The sequence below is a fragment of the Belonocnema kinseyi genome, chromosome 2, assembly GCF_010883055.1.
Source record: "Belonocnema kinseyi isolate 2016_QV_RU_SX_M_011 chromosome 2, B_treatae_v1, whole genome shotgun sequence".
Taxonomy (NCBI): Eukaryota; Metazoa; Arthropoda; class Insecta; order Hymenoptera; family Cynipidae; genus Belonocnema; species Belonocnema kinseyi.
The window spans coordinates 33,671,874-33,680,497 of record NC_046658.1 but is presented as its reverse complement, the minus strand read 5'-3'; positions in this window follow the sequence as shown (position 1 = coordinate 33,680,497).

Sequence of the window (8,624 nt, the reverse complement as noted above, 5' to 3'; positions counted from 1 at the left end):
GAGGTGCCAAGCTTTCACTTGCTAATAGCCTAAAAAGCATCCCTGCGTGTCAACAATATGCTACAACACTTGCGGGAAAAATGCAGAAGGCGGTTGTCCTTGAGTCGCTCCGTGTTCTTAGGTTCCACGAGGCTTTTGCTGGATCGTCGTATTGATTCCTTTACAGACTGTAACCACCTATATCACGGTTGTGAGACGTGGTTATGGCTGAAATTTTACCGCGATTTCGCTGGAAGCGGGTGCAATTTTTCAGATTAGCACCCGCTCCCGGCGAAATCCTGCGGTTATCCTTATGACAAATTTATATATATATATATTTAATTTTTTTTGATCGGGTTGTAACTTTGCTGAATTATTGTCCTAGAGCACCTACATTAATTCACCAAATCATAGATTTATTGATGAACCGGTTGCCAATATACAGGGGCCTCAAGTTTCCACTTTTTCACGCGCTTCTTCATATTCACGTTAGTGTAACTTCCGCAGTGCTCGAGCACGAATACTGACAGATCTAATGTGCCACTAAAATTACATTAAACTTTTTTGGGATGATTATATTAGCAGAAATATATAAATTACGTTCTATATTCTATATTCATAAAGCATACAAAAATCTGCGTTCATCTCAAAAAAAAAAAGGGAACAGCAAGGATTTAAAAATTCTATTTTTTTCGTGGCATTTTTGATCAAAAACGGAAGTTTTGTTTTTTGAAAATACGTCGTTTCCTGCAAGTCCCACGACAAAATTCCTAGAAAATAAATAAAAGTAGAGTCAATTTAGCGTAAGTTAAAAACAAAAACAAAATGGTCCTAGCCGTAATAGGTCACGAGATATGATTTTGGAAAGTACACTCTTCCTGCATAGAGGCACCTAACTGAGCGTACCGTAAAGTAGAACTACGGCCATATTTCGACATTTTTGTCTCAAGTAAGTGTCTACAATTCATTGTTAAGGCATAAGGCGTCTTTTTTCATTGATAAACAAAAAATTGTTAATAACCATTTCTCTTAACCACGTTTGAGTACTTTTTTAGTACTTTTGTGACAAAAAAGTAATTGCAATTAATTCAAAATGTAATATATACATTTTTATCAATGAACAAATAATTTTTAATAATATTGTTTATAACCATATCTTGTCTTTACCACTTTTGAGCACTCTTTTAGTACTGTTGTGGCAAAAAAGTGATTGTGATTGGTTAGTAATATGTAATATGTTCTTTTCATTGATAAAAAATATTTTTAAAATAGCTTTTGAGTATTTATTTCTATTCAAAGTAATAAATTAAATGATTTATTTATAATTTTTTAAATGATTGAAGTACATTTCATTTGTAATAACTTTCAACTAATCAATTGCTTACTTGTTTTTTATGTAAAAAATGGTCGCAGCATATTATTTACAATTTACAGAAATCACTGCGAATTACAAGTATCCTGGAGGTAAGTATGGAATTAAATGCAGAGAAAGTATTAGAAGATATTGTTACAAAGAATGATAAAAAGCTATTTTTTATAAAAAAAGTACTCAAAAATGGTTAAGACAAGATATTGCTATAAACAATTATTTATTTATCAATGTTAAAAGACGTATTATGCATTAACAATGAATTGTACACACTCACTTGTGAAAAAAATGTTGAAATATGGCCGTAATTATACTTTACGGTACGCTCAGTTGCCTCTGTGCAGGAAAAGTGCACTTTCTAAAGTTATATTTCGTGACCTATTAGGACTAGGACCATTTTATTTTTGTTTGTAACTTACGCTAAATTGACTCTACTTTTATTTATTTTATAGAAATTTGTCGTGGGACTTGCAGGAAACGAGGTGTTTTCGAAAACAAAACTTTTCCGTTTTTGGTCAAAAATGCAACAACAAAAAAATGGATTTTTTTAAACTTCGCAATTCCCAAACTACACGGGAAAAAGATATCGCACAATGATATCACAAAACCTCTGTATTGAAATAAAGCGCAGGATGATAACGTATAAGCAGGTTTCGGGGCTATTTAGGGCATTATAATGCACTAACATCGCTTGGCCACTACTAGAACCCTCGTATATATATAATATAATAAAATAATTGTATAATGTAAAATCTTTTCCTTTTTTAAATATACGCAGATTTTTGTATAGTCTATTGCATCTTCTGTCATTATCAAATCAAACGAATCCTGACACGATTTATTAAAAAAAACTAAACTCCACTTTTTTGCCCCTAAAAACAGGCAGAAATGGTCAACTTTTAGCGGTCATAACTTATGACCTATTAGAGCTAGAACATTGTGTTTTTTAACCACGGCAAATTGAGTTTATTTTCACTCATCGGTGGAACACTTTTCCGTCAAGTAATTAGGTAAAAAGGTTCACAGTGTTTTTTGAAACTTAGCGATTTTTAGCTGAAAATCGAAAAAAGTGGGGACTTTTCAATGTACCATAACTCGGAACCTATTAAAGATAGCGAATTATTTGTTCTACAACATTTTCTCATAATTTTGTTCTCTTTCTTCCTTCTGTTGGGCATTTTGCTCTAAAATGCAATGGGAATCATCCGTCCACGCAAGCGTGATTTTTGGAAATATTAAACAAAAAAACACGGGTTCCCCCTCGTATTCGTCGTAGCATTTTTAATATGTTAAATAGGACCCCTTTATAAAGCATTTTCTCTAGAAAAAATTGTAAACCCGATTTTTTCGAGAATTTCACTGTTTTGCGACATAATGCCTGGAATAAAGGAAGAGTTTGGAATTTAAGCATAGTAGCACTTCCACGCTACGGTTCAGGGAAATGGGCCTTGTGATGAAATTGGTGGAGATTTGAAGAGACTTGCCGCACGAGCTAATCCACAATTCTTCCCAAAAGATCAGATTTTGACAGCACAAGCATTATACGAATGGGGGTTGAAAAACTTTAAGGAAACCATCATTAGGTTTATCTCTCAAGAAAGTCATGCTGTAAATGCAGAAGCCTTAAAAGCTAGATTCGAATCCGCGGTCACGATACCGGGTACTTTAAAGTACCATTCAGTGATTGCAACCTTAGATGGAATACGTCTTGCGCTCAATCGCTATTCCTTAGAAGAAAAAACTGATTTTTTTCGAAAACTAAAAAAGAAAGAAGGTTTACCAATAAAAGAGCCAGTAAGCAAAAGAATAATCCCGAGATAGTTAAATGCAAGTTTAGCGGCTCATTTAGACCCATCAGTACTCGTGCTCGAGCGCTGCGGAAGTTTAACGATGTACCCTCGAACGTAAAAATTTTAATTTGACCAAGAAAACATTTCCGGTCCATTTGTTATCCTGCATGATTTCAAAGAGTATAAAAAAAGCTTTCAATATGGTTTTTTTCAAAAAATCGATTTCAATGTTGATTTAAAAAAAATTTGTTTAAAGATATCGTTATAATAGACTTAAAGTACATGAAAAGAGCTTTCCAAAACTTTATTATAGAAGTCTCATCGGACCATCCTAAAAGAAGTTACGCCCACGTGAATGGGAAGAAACGCGTGAAAAAGTGGAAACCGGAGGCCCCTATACGATATTGAATTGGCAACCGGTTCATCAATGAACCTAAGGTTTGGTGAATTAATGTAGGTCCACTAGATCATAGGACTATTATTCAGCCAAGTTTCAACCGGATACAAAAAAAATTAATTTTAGGTGGGAACACTTGCGGTATTCTTCCCCAAATGTAACCAGCTAATTTAGAAAGATAACTTTAATTTCTCTATAAAACCCCGTTTTTCGTTTCTTTTATTAAAATCAATTCACATTCTTAATTACAATCAATAAAAGTTATATGATAACTGTAATATAAAAACAATTTTGTAATAAACTAATTGTATTATCTGATGAAAGAGTTGAAGAACCCCTATTGAAATTGTAAGATTCAACTTCCACGCCCTTAATTACCTGACCTGGCCTCACCTACGTAAATTCAAGTGTCGGTTGAAGAACTATTTTCATGAAATCCAAACTTGCTTATGGCCAATAAAATCAGTGTTTAAATAATTTGAACTCTCACTGGGGAAGAAGCATTGAAGAACATGAGCGCAATCAATGGAAATGCCTAAGGACAGGGGCGGACCTATCGTAAAGAACGAAGTCGACAAGACTAAAAAATGTATTGAGTTTGCATTTGTATTTGTGTTAATATTTGGTACTTGAATATAAAATACAGTTAACTTTCCTTCTCATAAAATTATTAATTAGAACAAAATTATAATAAATTATAAATTTCAAAAATGGCTCTTAACGGGAAATTGGTCGGGGCCAGGTGGGGTGCCGATTGGGCGCCAGATCTGGTTCCGATCGGGCCGTGTATTGCGTCAGCAATCGGTTCCAGGTCAGTTTTCCAGATCTAGGCCAAATTTAGCCTAGCCTGGCGCCATGGTGTGGGCCATAGCAAGATTTCTACACAGGATTATACGAAGTTTTAAAAAATGTTGCTTATAGAACATTTTTATACCACTCCAAGTATCCGGAAGGTGGTTTCACAATACATCACCGCTTCCGCTCTGTCATTGGCTATACGGAACATGTGATCATCAGTGGTGGGAGTTGGGGAAGTTGCGATGACGAGTATCTTGGAGTGCAATAAACGAGTCTTCCAATAAACGAGATTTGACTTTATTTTACGTGCTCAAACTAAAAATATACCTAATGTGACAGTAATAAAATTTTATGTTTGCTAAGACTATATTCACGGCAGTACATTTATCAACTTTATAACAATATTTTCAAAATTAAAAATTGCCAATTTATAAAAAAAAAATCGTGAAATTAAAATTTGTAACTAAAATAGTAAAGTTTTAAATCTATTGATAATAATTCTATTGATTAAACGGCTTCTTAAAGTATATATAAATGAATCCCCGTAAAAACTAAATTATGGAACATTTCAGAATTTTGAAAAATGTACTGCATTAAAGAATATGAACAGAATGACTGATTTTTTTCCAGATTTTTTCTAACGTAGCTCTCTTTCTGAGAATAGGTTCAAGTGGACGCATGAAAAATGATGCGGAAAAATCCTGTATTTTTAATAGAATTGTTGGCACTCTTAAATAATGACGAAAGTTTTTTAGAATAAAAGTGATCATATCGTTGAATTCGCAAGTCCTTAAGCTTTCAGATGCTTTTTATGAGACAATTCAGAGGGGCTGCGGCATTTGGCCCCTACTTCAACATTAGATAGCAATCTTCGGTAGAGACTTTGGATATTAATATTTCTTTTATCGCATTTCCATAATTCAAATAAAGTGTACGAATTTAGGGATAATCGAGGTTCGGTTAGAAAAAGTCGAATAGTGACTATGAAAATGCAGACTAATATCTTTGATTAGAATAAATCGTACGAATGTTAGACTCTTACATACAAAAATTACAGTATTTCTAAGTCGCTGTATTGAATTTTGTAATGGATTCGAATAAGGAAAATTAGTATAGTGCTTTGAAAGAAATGAAACAGAATGTTGAACATTTCGTTACGAACGCCTTGCAATTTTTCTAAACCACTATATGAAAAATGTACTTTAAAAAAATTTCCGTTATCCATTTGTAAATGGTTAAATGGTGGTTAACTAAGTTTATTAAAAGTGGTAAAAAAATAGGAATAAATGAAGCGTGGTCCAAAAAAAGCTTATTTCTAAAATGTCTGCCCTACAAATTTTTCCTTTTTGTATCACAATGTCTCCTGAATATTGTCATAATTTATTAAAAAAAATATTTAGGGATCTCTCAAGTCAATTTTTGCACAAAATTGCTTTTTTAATTTGAACTATTAATTTATAATTTTACTTGAGTACATATGCATTTTATCTTTTCTCTACTGTAATGTAAAAAGAAACCATTAACAGCGGAAACTAAAATAACATAAACAATTTTTTGCAAATCATGAGCTTAAGAGATACCTACATTTTTTGTTTACTTCTGCCAATGTGCAGTTGACATTTTACACGAAAAAGAACACTTTTTAGGCATAGAGCCATTTTAGAAGAAAAAAATAAGGATATTTTCTAGACCACTATAATATGAATGTTTTAAATTACACAATTTACAGATTTTGACGTTAAAAAATTCAACTTTTTCAATACAAAAGTCCCAATAATTAAGCAAACTGAAATGTGCTGATTCAAACTTTATAAAATAATTTTAATATAAAAATAACTTAAAATTAATACATTCATTAATGAAACGATTTTATTTGATTTAAAATCTTTTTTTTTAACATTGTTCCAGTCGATAATATTAAACTTTTAACCCATTCAGTTCCAAAATTTTTAATTAAAAAAATATCTGCATGAGCAATTATACATCAAATATTCAAAAGCAAAGAATTTGAAACTGAATCGTTTGAAATACAAAGCCTTGAATGGTAAAAATGTCAGAGTAAGACATTTAAACTTTTAACTTCACCACTCTTATTGCCACATTAAGTAAAAATTGAAAATTATTAATTTGAAAGGACCAAAATTGAGAAAAGTCAAATTAATTTTGGTATTTAATTTCTTTCCAATTGCGAGAGGAACTTTTTTATGTTCACATTTTTATTGTGTGGAAAAATTTGAAGTATTGTATTTTTAACATTTTTATCAACCTTGAAATGATAAACTTCTAATTTTTGTTAGATTGGCAGTACGTTTTATATTTGTAACGTTTTTATTGATTTGGAAGAGATACCGTTTTGTTTAATTGGAAGAGGCCATTTTTTTATTTTTATGATTTTTATTGTGATTGAAGAAAGAATTTTTTATTTTCGTTTTTTATCTGACTTAAAAGAGGATAATTAAAAAATATAGAAAATTCTAATTTTTGTTAAATTGGTAGTACATTTTATATTTGTAAAGATTTTATTGAGTTGAAAGTGATACAATTTTTTCTTTAATTGGAAGAGGCCATTTTTTATTTTTAAGATTTCTTTTGTAGTCCAGGAGCCAAGAACCGTTTGGTCCGCGGAAATAGGTCCCCGGAATTTTTTTAATGGACATTGTGCAGAATGATCTCCTGAATCCAACGGTATGAGGTGCTTTCGCGAACTGACGGTCGTTCTCGAGATATTGTTAATTAATCATTTTTACATAACTTATGCTATATCTTGAAAAATTATCGACATATGAGGAAAATTTGTCTTGAAACTGTTAGGTCTTATTGAAATAAACAATTTTTGTCATGTGCAATTTTTTGTCTGCCTCATAGTATTTGCAAAAAACGCAAAAACAGTATAATATAATAATCTATTTTTATGCATTGTTTATGGGTCTTTTGAAGATTTGTCTTCGACAGGGGCAGTAAATATTAACCGATTTTTGTCAATATTTTTTTGATTTTCTCGAAATAATATAACGAGGCTAATTCAGCCTATTGAAATTAAATTAATTAATATTGTACAAAATTTTGATTTTCTCCGATGGCTCCAATTTTAAACAATGGGAAGGGCAGAGCAGGCAAGAAAGCGTCCACTCCAGGGGCACTAATCAGCTAGCCATGGGGAGCCCGGTGCACACGAATTCCTCTCACGGTTAGAATTTTACCTGCAAGCTTTCGGGCCCTCTTTTTTTTCTTCCTGAATTCCGCTCGCGTTAACATTTAGCTGGGCACACAAGAACTCCGCCTATTTAGATTTTAGTGATCCTCTTCTTCTACTTTGCTATACTGACCTACTGACTAAATATGAATTTTCCTAGATTCAGCTTTGCACATCTACTTTTATGTAGATTTTTTTTTTCAATTTTCAATTCATTTTGACTAATCAACAATTTTCTATACATCAACAAAGAAACTTTTTATAAATAATAACACATCTTCACCATTTTTCCAAGCACAGACTCTATTTTCTTAGCAAAATCAACTAAAACTAAATTTTAAATTACTCTTTGTAATGATACTTTATTAATAGATAAGACTATAGTTAATTATTTAAACATTTTTTGTTCACTGACTCTTTATACCTGGAAGCGTTACGGTCGATAAAAACATTGAAATCCATTGGAAATTGGTTTGGAAACAGAATTTTATCCACAGAAATTCGATTCTGTGGGGAGAAAAATTGCATAAAATTCATGTATTGCCCAGGTGAACATTTTTTTTACAAAAATTCACCAAAAATTCAAACCATTTTTACAGGAACTCACAGATAAATACAGTAAATTACAATAAAAATTATAGAAAAGTACAACTGTTTTCTATTATTAGGACGAATTTTGTACTTTTTTGTATTTTACTGTATATTTTATTTTATTGTATTTTCTATCAGAACTTACAAAAAGTACAACTGCAAGAATCTACACGAATTTACAGAAATCTTAGGCCGAAAAAGAAAAGCTTTTTGACTGCAAATAAAGATTGAACAATTAAGAATGATTGATCACGGTTCCTAAAATTTATAGATTCTAGAAGACACAAATGTTGTCATTTGAAGTTGCAAAAACTGATCTGCAAATTAAAACACTTAAAGTGTAATCATTGTCAATCTTAACCTTTAAAAATTAAATCTCTACATTTTTTATTCAAATGTTCGAAGATTTACGCGTATAAAATATAAACTTCGAACACTTTGTGGTGGAAAATGTCGGAGACGAGCGCAGTTAAAAGTTAGAGAAGGACAGAAAGGTGTAATATATTG